Below are 11,874 nucleotides of genomic sequence, written 5' to 3' on the forward strand. Positions count from 1 at the left end.
AGCCCCAGAAAATATTTCTAGCAAGATTAAGCCGAACTCGAGCTTAAGAGAATATTTTGCGAGACCTCGAAGTGCTTGCAAACCCACACGAGGGTAATAAGATCATTACAATACTTAGGCATGAAGGTAAGATGGATTTAAGGTCCTCAAGTTGTATGATTAAAGGCATAGATTGGAATGATTGAGCTAAGAGGGAGGAAAGGATTCCAGCAGACTTGTGTAGCCTACGCAGGCTGCGTAGGCAAAAACAGAATGGAAGTGAGGGGGAGGACTTAAGCTGCGTAGGCTACACAGGCCTGCATATCCAATCTGCGTAGGCTACGCAATTTGCCTACGTAGGCTATTTTCTATAAAAATAGGGGGATTCGGGGAGAGAGAAAGAAATATTATTTTTGGCTAAGTTTTGGGTTCTAGAGAGAAGGTGGAGTATCCCCAACCCAAATACACATTAAAGGTGAGTTTTATGATATTTTTATAATGGATTAACACTAGTTAATGATAGTATTAACATCTACATAGATTGAAATTTATAGGAATTCCTCTAATCTTCAAGAATCATTCAAAAGGTTTCAATTTAGGGTTTGAGCTACAAGAGGTAAAATCCCTACCCTACACTTAAATATATCTATGGATTAAATATTTGGAATGTATTGTGAAGTAGAAAGTACCAATTGGTTGAAGAATTATGCAAGTCCTTGAAATGACTATTGTGAGTTAGGGTCATTGAATGGAGAAGAAGGTGAATAGTAAATTTTTGAATCTTGTTAAGATGATTGGTGATCCTAATGCTTCAATAGCTTAATCATGATTAAGTATTGAATCGTATAACATGTATTAGGCTTAAAGGCCAATGATGGAAGCAAATAAGGATAAAAGAGATAATATGTATGGGTGAATTGGGCTTGTTGAAGACTTATAGTTAACTTGTGAACCTTAAATGGGTATCGACATATATTTGGATACATTTTAATGTCTTGGGATGTCTAATGTAGATATTGGCTTGTTGGCGACGTTTGAGAGTTATAAATGAATTGAAGCGTCGTACTATTATTTTGAAGCTTGGACTTGAGGTAAGTTGATTAATACTTACTCTTCTTGAGAGATTTTCTCTAAAATAATATTTGAGTTATTACGTGAGTTTGTAAATGTGCATCCATACTTATGGGGACAAGCGGGAAAGAATGTCACCATGTATTTGGAGTTGTATTGCATAAAGAAAGTTTTGTTGTTTTACAATTGAAAAATCTTGTTTCTAAAGATTCGATGTCAAACGATGTTTGAGGAAAATGTTATAAGTTTTATTCAAACTTGAGTATTGGAAAGAATATAAAATATTTGAGTGCCGAAGATGTATTTTTATGAAAAGTATTTCCTTTTGAAACTTGATTAATGGATAGCATTTGTTGCATCTTTGAAAGATGGATGTTAAATTGCGAAACGCTTTAACATGAAAAAGATCATATGTTTGATTGTTTTATTCAAATGGTTTAGTTTGGCCATGAGAAATGATATGATAAAAATAGATCCTTTGAGGCTAATATGCTATGAATCTATTTTTGAAATATCAAATATTTTGGGAGTTACTAGTGGAGACCACCGAGATTGGTTCGAATGTTGAGTTCGTTACCATGGAACTACACGTGCCGGTGTAGGAACATATTCCAAGGTTAAGCCGAGGTTTGTGGGATAAAGTCCCCCATTGAGAGGAAAAATGATCATTACTTAAAGTAATGAGGTTAAGTCGACTCGTACGGCACTACGGGAAGCCGCCCAGACAAGTAGGGTCAAATACTTGTTGCTAGGTCGATCATCTAGTAGTTGTTTATTATATCGGTGTCGGTATAGTACTTCCGGTGAAAAGGTAAAAGCTAATTTTTTTATGTTTAGGCCTAAGGAGCCAAAAGTGATTTCAATGACTTAATGAAGTTAAAATGATTTTACATGATTTTATTAGAATCATGGGTTGGTATAAATGTTTTAAAAGTTTATATTATGATTTACATTTTTCTAGTCTTTTCATTTAAAATGATAAAGAGCATGAATTGATATAATTGTTATCATTTTATATCAATGTTGGTTGCATTATTTTTTTAAAGCCTTGTCCCAGAAACTTGAGTTAGAGAGATTCTATGACACTTATTGAGTACCGCTGTGGTGTACTCAGCCCTCAGGGGCCCCTCTCTAGGGTCCCACTTACTTTACATATTTTCAGGATGAGACGTGGTACATGATAAGCCGATGGGGCAATAGGATGACTCTCTTTCCGAAGCATATAGCAAGGCACCACTTTTATTCCGTGGTAGCCTTCATGTTGATCTTACTTACTTTTGGTTGGGTCTATCCCAAGTATTTATTTCATCATTGTGTCTTAGAATTTCGATAGACAATTGTTATTCTTTTTTTTGGAGTTGTAATCGAGAGTTATTCGTATGTCATGCATGAAAGAAATATTGTTATTTTTTTGTATTTTTTTTTTCAATTATTGAAAAATAATGGATTTAAAGACTTTGTTTCATGTATGGTTTTTATCATTTAAAATGATTGTGTTTCCATAAAGACTTCCGTATGTATTTATTTTTCATATAGATGGACATTCTTGTACGGTTTGGTTCGCCCGGGTTGGATAGTGTGCCGGGTGCCGGTCACGTGATTTTGGGTCGTGACAAACTTGGTATCAGAGCACTAGGTTCTAATTCGAGTCCTAGGAAGTCTATGGAATCGTTTCTAGTAGAGTTCTCCTTATTGGTGTGTTGTGCACCACACCCATAACGGGAAGGCTACATGGACATTGTAGGATTGTCTCATTCCTTTCTTCTCACTCTAGATCGTGCGTTAAAGCTTGAAGTGAGGAGAAAATCATGTGTATGTATTGACATCCTGGCGGGGTTTATGAAGAAGAGTGCTGAGCATAATGCTTGAGATTTAAGTAACGACACTAGCTACTAGATGAGCTACCAAGAAAGAGTCGGTGCCTCTGTATATGAATATGTGGGAAAAGATAAGAAATGAAATAAAATGGATTCAAATCGAATGATGCAATAACGAATCATATGTTTTTTTGGTCCAGAGCTAATGACTACTCGAAGGAATATAAGATGGGAATCGCGTTGACCGTTGTTGTGATACATCGAGAATTGCAGGAAGTTTGTGCTACCACATAGAATAATCACATCTTGAGAGGGCATGACCTTAGTGGCCTGGTATATGGTTGGGACTGCTCGGGAAAAAGGACATGAATATAATATGTCAGCTACTAGTTCTGAAAGACAAGTTGAACAAGGAGAGGTAAAGTTCAATCGATTGAATATGATAGTTTCGAGTCGACTAAAAAAGTTCGAGTCCCGAGATTGTTATAAATGGATACTGAAGTTGATGTGGGCCAGATGGACAATTAGTATGACAAGTTGTAGTCATTATCATGTCACATGAGCTAACAACGACATGTCTAGAGTATAAAGCACATTTCTGAGTGATCAAGGCATTATGGAGGGCATTAATTGTTAATAATAAATATTGATATACATTGCAATGATATAACGACACTAGAATGGATAAGTAGATGACATGTCAAGGTACGAAGTGTATAAAAGGCATGAACTCAGAGGTTAAAGGGATAAGATAAATTGTTTATAAGGAAAGTTTTCATGAAAGGACGATATTAAACTTGTATAGACGGGGTATGTCTCATTGGTGTTGATAAATTTGTGAAAGGTGAAGTTTCGAGATTTTACTCCAAAAAGCTTTATATGGGCCAATGGAGCAACTGAGTATGGATTGATTAAAACTCTCACATTGTAAAGGGGTTGAATGTATTGAATGAAGTACGAGGCTAGGTAATACTTTTGAGGAGTTGTAAAATATTACATGAACGAATTTAGGCTAAAGAGCTGTAGAATAGTAATATTATATTTTGAAAGTTGACGAATTGTAAGTGTTTCAAATATATGTATTGATGTCTCATGCATCCTAAAGATGTTGTGTGGAAATGAGGCTAAGGATATCCTATTAGATATGGAGGATCTCATTGTGTAAATACATGTTAAAATTCATGGGTAGTAAGGTTATGATCGAAAAGGAAAAAGAGAAAACAGATACGTACGGAGACGTGGTTTGAAAGTCTATATGGCATGTAAAGATAGGTTGTGAGTTGCTTGCATTATAATTACAGAAAAAAGAGTTATTATTAAAAGTTACATAAAGATATGATATACGAATTCATGTGAAGCATTCGTACTTGTTCAAAATGGTTGAGCTTCGACTTAGACCTTAATGAAGTCGTGCTTGTTAATGACATATTCGGGCATGGACTCAGAAGCATAAGGAAGTTGTACTTGTAGAAAAAATATATATGAATATGAACTCATGAATAACACAACAGAGTTGTACTCCAAATGCGTATCTCAGCTAAGATCAATGAGTGTGCACGTCAGTAAAGTTATGAGGTCTATACAGATATAGAAAGAGAAATATGTTAATTATGATATTGTAGTAAGGGTAGAGAATGATTATACTTAGAAACATGAGTTGTGGGTTGAAAGTGTCGTGGTATTTAAGAAGGGAAAGGAACCATGAGAGCTATGATGAGTGTAGATATTCAACCATATCGCCAGAATCAAAAAATAACACGAATATGATGATCATGAGATATGAGTCAAACTCAGTTGGAAGTGGAGACTATGAGAAGAGATTCTTGATTGGGAAATAAATGACCCTTAACATTAGGGTAGACACGTAAGTGTACCGGGCAAGTGTACTTATGGTTTAAAAACTTTGTAAAGTCCATGGAAGAAGCGTAGAAGCTTGTGAACGGACTCACTCTTAAGTGGGGGAGAGCCATACATGTAATTTTACCTTAAGGTGATGGATGAAGGAAAGAGAGATCTTACCTGCCGGAAACGGAAAAGACAAGTTAAATTTATCAAATATCTTTCAAGAGTAGACAAAGTATAAGAGCAATAAAGTAGGTTGTACTGGAGCTACAAGTTTATTATAAATAAAAAAGGTACAATATTTTTGTTGTGGAAATTAAAGAGGTAGATTATTATTGTTCGAACAAGTTTCCAATGAACAATCAAATGGTTCAAATGAGTCTTAGAAGTTCGGGTTGGGTATGAACCGACTTGAATACTTGAATACAAGTTTTTTTTTAAAAGGTGAATAAACATGAAAATGTTATTGCGCAAAAGTAGTTGGAGGGAATAGATAAATATTTTTTCAAGTGTATTCCTAAACATGAAGTGGGCTATGTAAGTTGAGACATGATGTCCAAGTGAATTCAGTATGTCGGAAGGGAGCGATAATCCTTAAGAGAGGTCATATTGAAGGCCAAGTGTCGAAGGCCTACAGGTAGTGGTGTTACTATGATGAAAAAAAAAAAATCCTGGCGAATGGAACCACGAATGTCGACATTAAGAAATCGATGGCTGGTGTGTGTGTTACAAATTTAGTAATAGTGGGGAATGAATATTTTCTATGAAGAGGGCATATTAGCTATGATGATTAACAAGTTGGGGATTGAAGAAATTCTGGCTGTGATTTCCGTAAGGGCAAGGAGATAAACTACACGTTATTGGCGAATAAGGTAAGACAATGTCGTGCTTGATTTTTGAAGGGATAAAGTAATGTTCTAAATGGTGCAGATGAACTTAAGTCTCAAGAGTTTTGAATGGATGAATGACATCATGAATAATATCCGAATAAAGGAGTTACATGATTTTGAAATCTTTTCCACAAGAAAGTTGATAAATGGGAGCCTAACCCATAAAGAAAAAACTCCTCAGTGTGAATTTAGTCAAAAAGTTTGAAAATGGAGGAAGAATTATGTAAGGTTAATTTAAGCCTTATGGTGAAACTTTGGTTCTAAGAGAACTATAAAAGATGTAAGGGTGGAAATAAATACATGGCGTCTCAAGTTTAAAGTTGTTATTCGGACGTACTTCACCAAGAACATGGTTTAAGAAATATGATGTAATATTCATAAAATGGTATTGTTAATGAAAAGTATTGCAAACCCCAGATGGAAGCGCCTGTTTTTTTTAGGTTGCGTATGGTTTCTAAAAAGAGAGAAGGTGTGCACGTGAGTTTACTTTGCTACCAGAACTACCGTTAGTGGATTTGATATTATAATTTCCTAACTACGAGAGTATACGTACGGTGAGTCACGTGTGATTCATATGGTGAATGAGATAACCTTAAAGGTAATGCTATTCTCTATTCTTGGTAGTATGTTTGGATATAAATAGTTATGGTTCGATTTACGAGGAAGGATCAATTTAGATTCTTGTTATGCGAGTCTGTGGTTGGGAATTCAAATTATTGCTTCAGCTAAAGTATATTAGTGTAATCATGACTTCGAGCAGGTCACTTGGGTGGCCTAGGAGAATATAAAAAATTGGATATCCACACTTGTTCGGAACTATATTTATGACTACTTCTTAAAATCTTCAAATTTGGTGAATATCATATTTTGACTCCATGGAGAGAGTAAGTAATTTATTTATCTTGATTATAAGTTGAGGGTTGCACATATTATTAGTGTTGTTGATTCAGTTATTGCCTATGATGGCTAGATTTGACTCATTATAATAGATTTTATTGTTGTGATGCCGAAAGTGGCTATGCAATTATGATTTGAGGCACATGAGGTCGATGTTATATTGTTGATATTGCTATGATGTGTAGAGCAATGTTTGATTCTTTATTTGTATCCCTGTGGCTCGCTAGCAAGTGAAGAAAATTTAGATAGGCCTAAAAATAAAGGAAGCTCTGCCGAAATATTTGAGAATTTGGAGAATTAGTCAAAAGGGATGAGTAATAATGAGGTCATTTGGTGCAATGGTCAAAAAGTGGTTGTGATTGTATATTTGAACTTGATTTCGTCTTCACTATGACATTCGAGGACGAATGGTTCTAAATGGGGGAGATTCTGAAGCCCCAGAAAATATTTCTAACACGATTAAGCCGAACTCGAGCTTAAGAGAATATTTTGCGAGACCTCGAAGTGCTCATACGAGGGTAATAAAATTATTACAATACTTAGGCATGAAGTTAAGATGGATTTAAGGTCCTCAAGTTTTATGATTAAAGGCATAGATTGGAATGATTGAGCTAAGAGGGAGGAAAGGATTCCAGCAGACTTGTGTAGCCTACGCAGGCTGCGTAGGCAAAAACAGAATGGAAGTGAGGGGGAGGACTTAAGCTGCGTAGGCTACACAGGCCTGCATATCCAATCTGCGTAGGCTACGCAATTTGCCTACGTAGGCTATTTTCTATAAAAATAGGGGGATTCGGGGAGAGAGAAAGAAATATTATTTTTGGCTAAGTTTTGGGTTCTAGAGAGAAGGTGGAGTATCCCCAACCCAAATACACATCAAAGGTGAGTTTTATGATATTCTTATAATGGATTAACACTAGTTAATGATAGTACTAACATCTACATAGATTGAAATTTATAGGAATTCCTCTAATCTTCAAGAATCATTCAAAAGGTTTCAAGTTAGGGTTTGAGATACAAGAGGTAAAATCCCTACCCTACACTTAAATACATCTATAGATTAAGTATTTGGAATGTATTGTGAAGTAGAAAGTACCAATTGGTTGAAGAATTATGCTAGTCCTTGAAATGGGTATTGTGAGTTAGGGTCATTGAATGGAGAAGAAGATGAATAGTGAATTTTTGAATCTTATTAAGATGATTGGTGATCCTAGTGTTTCAATATCTTAATCATGATTAAGTATTGAATCGTATAACATGTATTAGGCTTAAAGGCCAATGATGGAAGCAACTAAGGATAAAAGGGATATGTATGGGTGAATTGGGCTTGTTGAAGACTTATAGTTAACTTGTGAACCTTAAATGGGTATCGACATATATTTGGATACATTTTGATGTCTTGGGATGTCTAATGTAGATATTGGCTTGTTGACAAGGTTTGAGAGTTATAAATGAATTGAAGCGTCGTACTATTATTTTGAAGCTTGGACTTCAGGTAAGTTGATTAATACTTACTCTTCTTGAGGGATTTTCTCTAAAATAATATTTGAGTTATTACATGAGTTTGTAAATGTGCATCCATACTTGTGGGGACAAGCGGGAAAGGATGTCATCATGTATTTGGAGTTGTATTGCATAAAGAAAGTTTTATTGTTTTACAATTGAAAAATCTTGTTTCTAAAGATTCGATGTCAAACGATGCTTGAGAAAAATGTTATAAGTTTTATTCAAACTTGAGTATTGGAAAGAATATAAAATATTTGAGTGCCGAAGATGTATTTTTATGAAAATTATTTCCTTTTGAAACTTGATTAATGGATAGCATTCGTTGTATCTTTGAAAGATGGATGTTAAATTGCTAAAGACTTTAACATGAAAAAGATCATATGTTTGATTGTTTTATTCAAATGGTTTAGTTTGGCCATGAGCAATGATTTGATAAAAATAGATCATTTGAGGCTAATATGCTATGAATCTATTTTTTAAATATCAAATATTTTGGGAGTTACTAGAGGAGACCGCCAAAATTGGTTCGAATGTTGAGTTCGTTACCATGGAACTACACGTGCCGGTGTAGGGATACATTCCAAGGTTAAGCCGAGGTTTGTGGGATAAAGTCCCCCATTTTGAGGGTAAATGATAATTACTTAAAGTAATGAGGTTAAGTCGACTTGTATGGCACTACGGGAAGCTGCCCAGACAAGTAGGGTCAAATATTTGTTGCTAGGTCGATCACCTAGTAGTTGTTTATTATGTCGGTATCGGTATAGTACTCCCGGTAAAAAGGTAAAAGCTAATTTTGTTATGTTTAGGCCTAAGGAGCCAAAAGTGATTTCAATGATTTAATGAAGTTGAAATAATTTTACATGATTTTATTAGAATCATGGGTTGGTATAAATGTTTTAAAAGTTTATATTATGATTTATATTTTTCTAGTATGTTCATTTAAAATGATAAAGAACATGAATTGATATAATTGTTATCGTTTTATATCAATGTTGGTTGCATTATTTTTGTAAAGTCTTGTCCCAGAAACTTGAGTTAGAGAGATTCTATAATACTTATTGAGTACCGCCGTGGTGTACTCAGCCCTCAGGGGGCCCTCTCTAGGGTCCCACTTACTTTACATATTTTTAGGATGAGACGTGGTACATGATGAGCTGATAGGGCAATAGGATGACTCTATTTCCGAAGCATATAGCAAGGCACCACTTCTATTCTATGGTAGCCTTCATGTTGATCTTACTTACTTTTGGTTGGGTCTGTCCCAAGTATTTATTTCATCATTGTGTCTTAGAGATTCCATATACAGTTGTTATTCTTTTTTTTGGAGTTGTAATCGAGAGTTATTCGTATGTCATGCATGAAAGAAATATTGTTATTCTTTTGTATTTTTTTTTCAATTATTGAAAAATAATGGCTTTAAAGACTTTCTTTCTTTTCTTTTTTCTTTTTATTAAGAGAATGAGTAAATTGCCGGAAAGAATTTGGCTAAGACTTCCCTTTTTGGAGTTGTTGCTGCTGCTGAGTTATCTTAGTCTCCGCGCAGTTTCTTTTTGGTTGCACCTGCTTCTTGCAAGGTTGCTTTTGGATTGCACTTGTTTCCTAATTTTTTTTTCAAACAAAGAACAACTTGTTAGTTTGAAACGGTGGTTGGTTTTGTAGCCTTGAGTGTTTCAGTTACTTGATCTCGGCCGGCTTCTTTGATGATACTTTCAACTACAACTGATTGTTTCCTGAAGACCAATTTCATTTTTGGTCTCGGAGAACCTTTGGATTTTCAAGACTCTACAATGACGGTTAGTCGCGTGGGACTTAATCTTTTTCAATTTTATTTTACCTTTGTGGGCATTTGATTTTCTTTCTTCTAATTTTAACTTCAAAGCATTGGGGAATCCTTGGCTTTTCAAACTTTGCCAAGATGGTTAGTCACGTGGGACTCAACCTTTTCAACTTCGTTCCTCCCTTATAGGCATTTTAATTTGATTTCCTTCTTTCGAGTGTTTTTGATTTCAAAGCATCTGCCACTATGGCCAGTCGGGGTCGACTTGATGCCCCTGCCGAGGCTGGGTACCTTTTGCATATTAGCTTATATCAGATGAGAACCCTATAAATTAGTCTTGCCCTTCCTTATTTGCCTTAGTTTTTAGAATAGAGCTAGACCGAAAGGGATTCAAAGAAAAACAGACAATGGAATGGACAATGAATTAGACAAAAGGTGTCCCTTTAGGGGAAAAGAAGGACTTATCTGGAGTGCATGCGAACTTCAATCAACATGACATGCCTTTTGGACTGGATGCCTAATCTATACAAACTGTCTGATTCTCAGAAATTCATCACAACTTTTGCCTCGAAACCGAGGAACCTTCCCAGGACTGTGTCGGTGCCAATGACTGTGAGGATCTTCTTTTCGATCAGTGGCGCCCTTTGCGGGTTTTCACCAGCTAACCTCTCTTATTTCTCTTCTCACCATTGCCTTACGGTGCCCGTGAGGGTTTTCAACAACAAGACTCTCTCATTTTGGTTGCATCAGATCCTGTGACTGTATCCTCCAATTCTTGAACATTCTCATTGATTGATTGGAAGGACTTTGAAAAGGGTTTGGGTGAAAAGGATTTGGATTGAATTACAACTTTGGAACCCTTCGGGTGAAACCATCACCGAACCATTATAACTTCTTCCCCAGTTTCAACTTTTGGGGAATGTGAATTTTTATTTTGGTATGACTGAACCCCAAAGAGAGGCTGCCTACGTATCCTTTCGGAATCAAGTCGAACGTAGTTCAAGAAACTTTGTTTTTGGTTTTGGTTTTGTTTTTCTTATGTTTTGTTTTCTTTTCTCTTTATTTTTCCTTCTTTTTTTTGTCTTTTTTTTTATTTTTATTTTTACATTTTCATTCATTTGTTTTTCAATAATAACTTCCAAGTTCCAAAGAGGGTAATCAAAGAAAAGGGAACCAACTCAAATAGTTTGCAAAGGGTTGATAGTACTTGGATAGTAAGAAAGAACGCCTTCTTCATCCCAACCGGAGAACATTAAAGATGCGTAAAAGGGTCAAATATAATACCTTTTGACCGCGTCTGTACTGACAACTGTCTCAGAGACATTTTCTTTGATATCTCCCAAATACAACGCTCCCTTTTGGCAGTACTCTTGTTATAATGTATGGACCTTTCCAATCTGGAGATAATTTTCCTTTAGCTGTTTTGATTCTTTGTTTTATTTTCTTAAACTTATCTTCATTGCATTCTGATTCTTGATTCATTATTTCAAAGTCTGACAGCGTTTTAGGATCTAGGCCTGAAGTCCGCAAGCATGTCATATCATTAAAATCTGCATTTAACAGAACTGAAAAAAAAAGAATAAAAGAAGTGACAAAGTCAAGAACAGAGACATGGACGATGAAATTAATTTCATTTATTTGAATTTTAAAGATAAAAGGGTTTACATAGAAAAGTAAGATAATAAAAGTAAAACATCCGGATTATACCCTGAAATAATCCGGATGCAGAAAAGATAGCAAGACTGACCACCGAGACTCCCATCTGATAGGGAACTTTTAGGTTTGGCGATCATTTTTTGGCTTTTCTTCTGTCTCGGCAATGGCTACAATGGCCTTCAGTGTCAGATCAAAATCCTCATCTTCACAGATCATTCCAACCACTGGCCTATTGGTATGAGTAGGGAGATGGTTGTTTGTCATATTAGGGCCTCTTCATCCCTATGCACTATTTCCTTGACCTCGATGAGGTCTTCCACTACTCTTTTAAGAGTCCAACAGTCTTCTGTTTCATGTCCCACTACTCCAAAGTGATATTCACATCTAGCATCATCTCGATACGAGGGGGACTCGAGGTTTGGCTGGTTCGGGGCCACTGGCT

The sequence above is a fragment of the Nicotiana tomentosiformis genome, chromosome 12 (assembly GCF_000390325.3).
Source record: "Nicotiana tomentosiformis chromosome 12, ASM39032v3, whole genome shotgun sequence".
Lineage (NCBI taxonomy): Eukaryota > Viridiplantae > Streptophyta > Magnoliopsida > Solanales > Solanaceae > Nicotiana > Nicotiana tomentosiformis.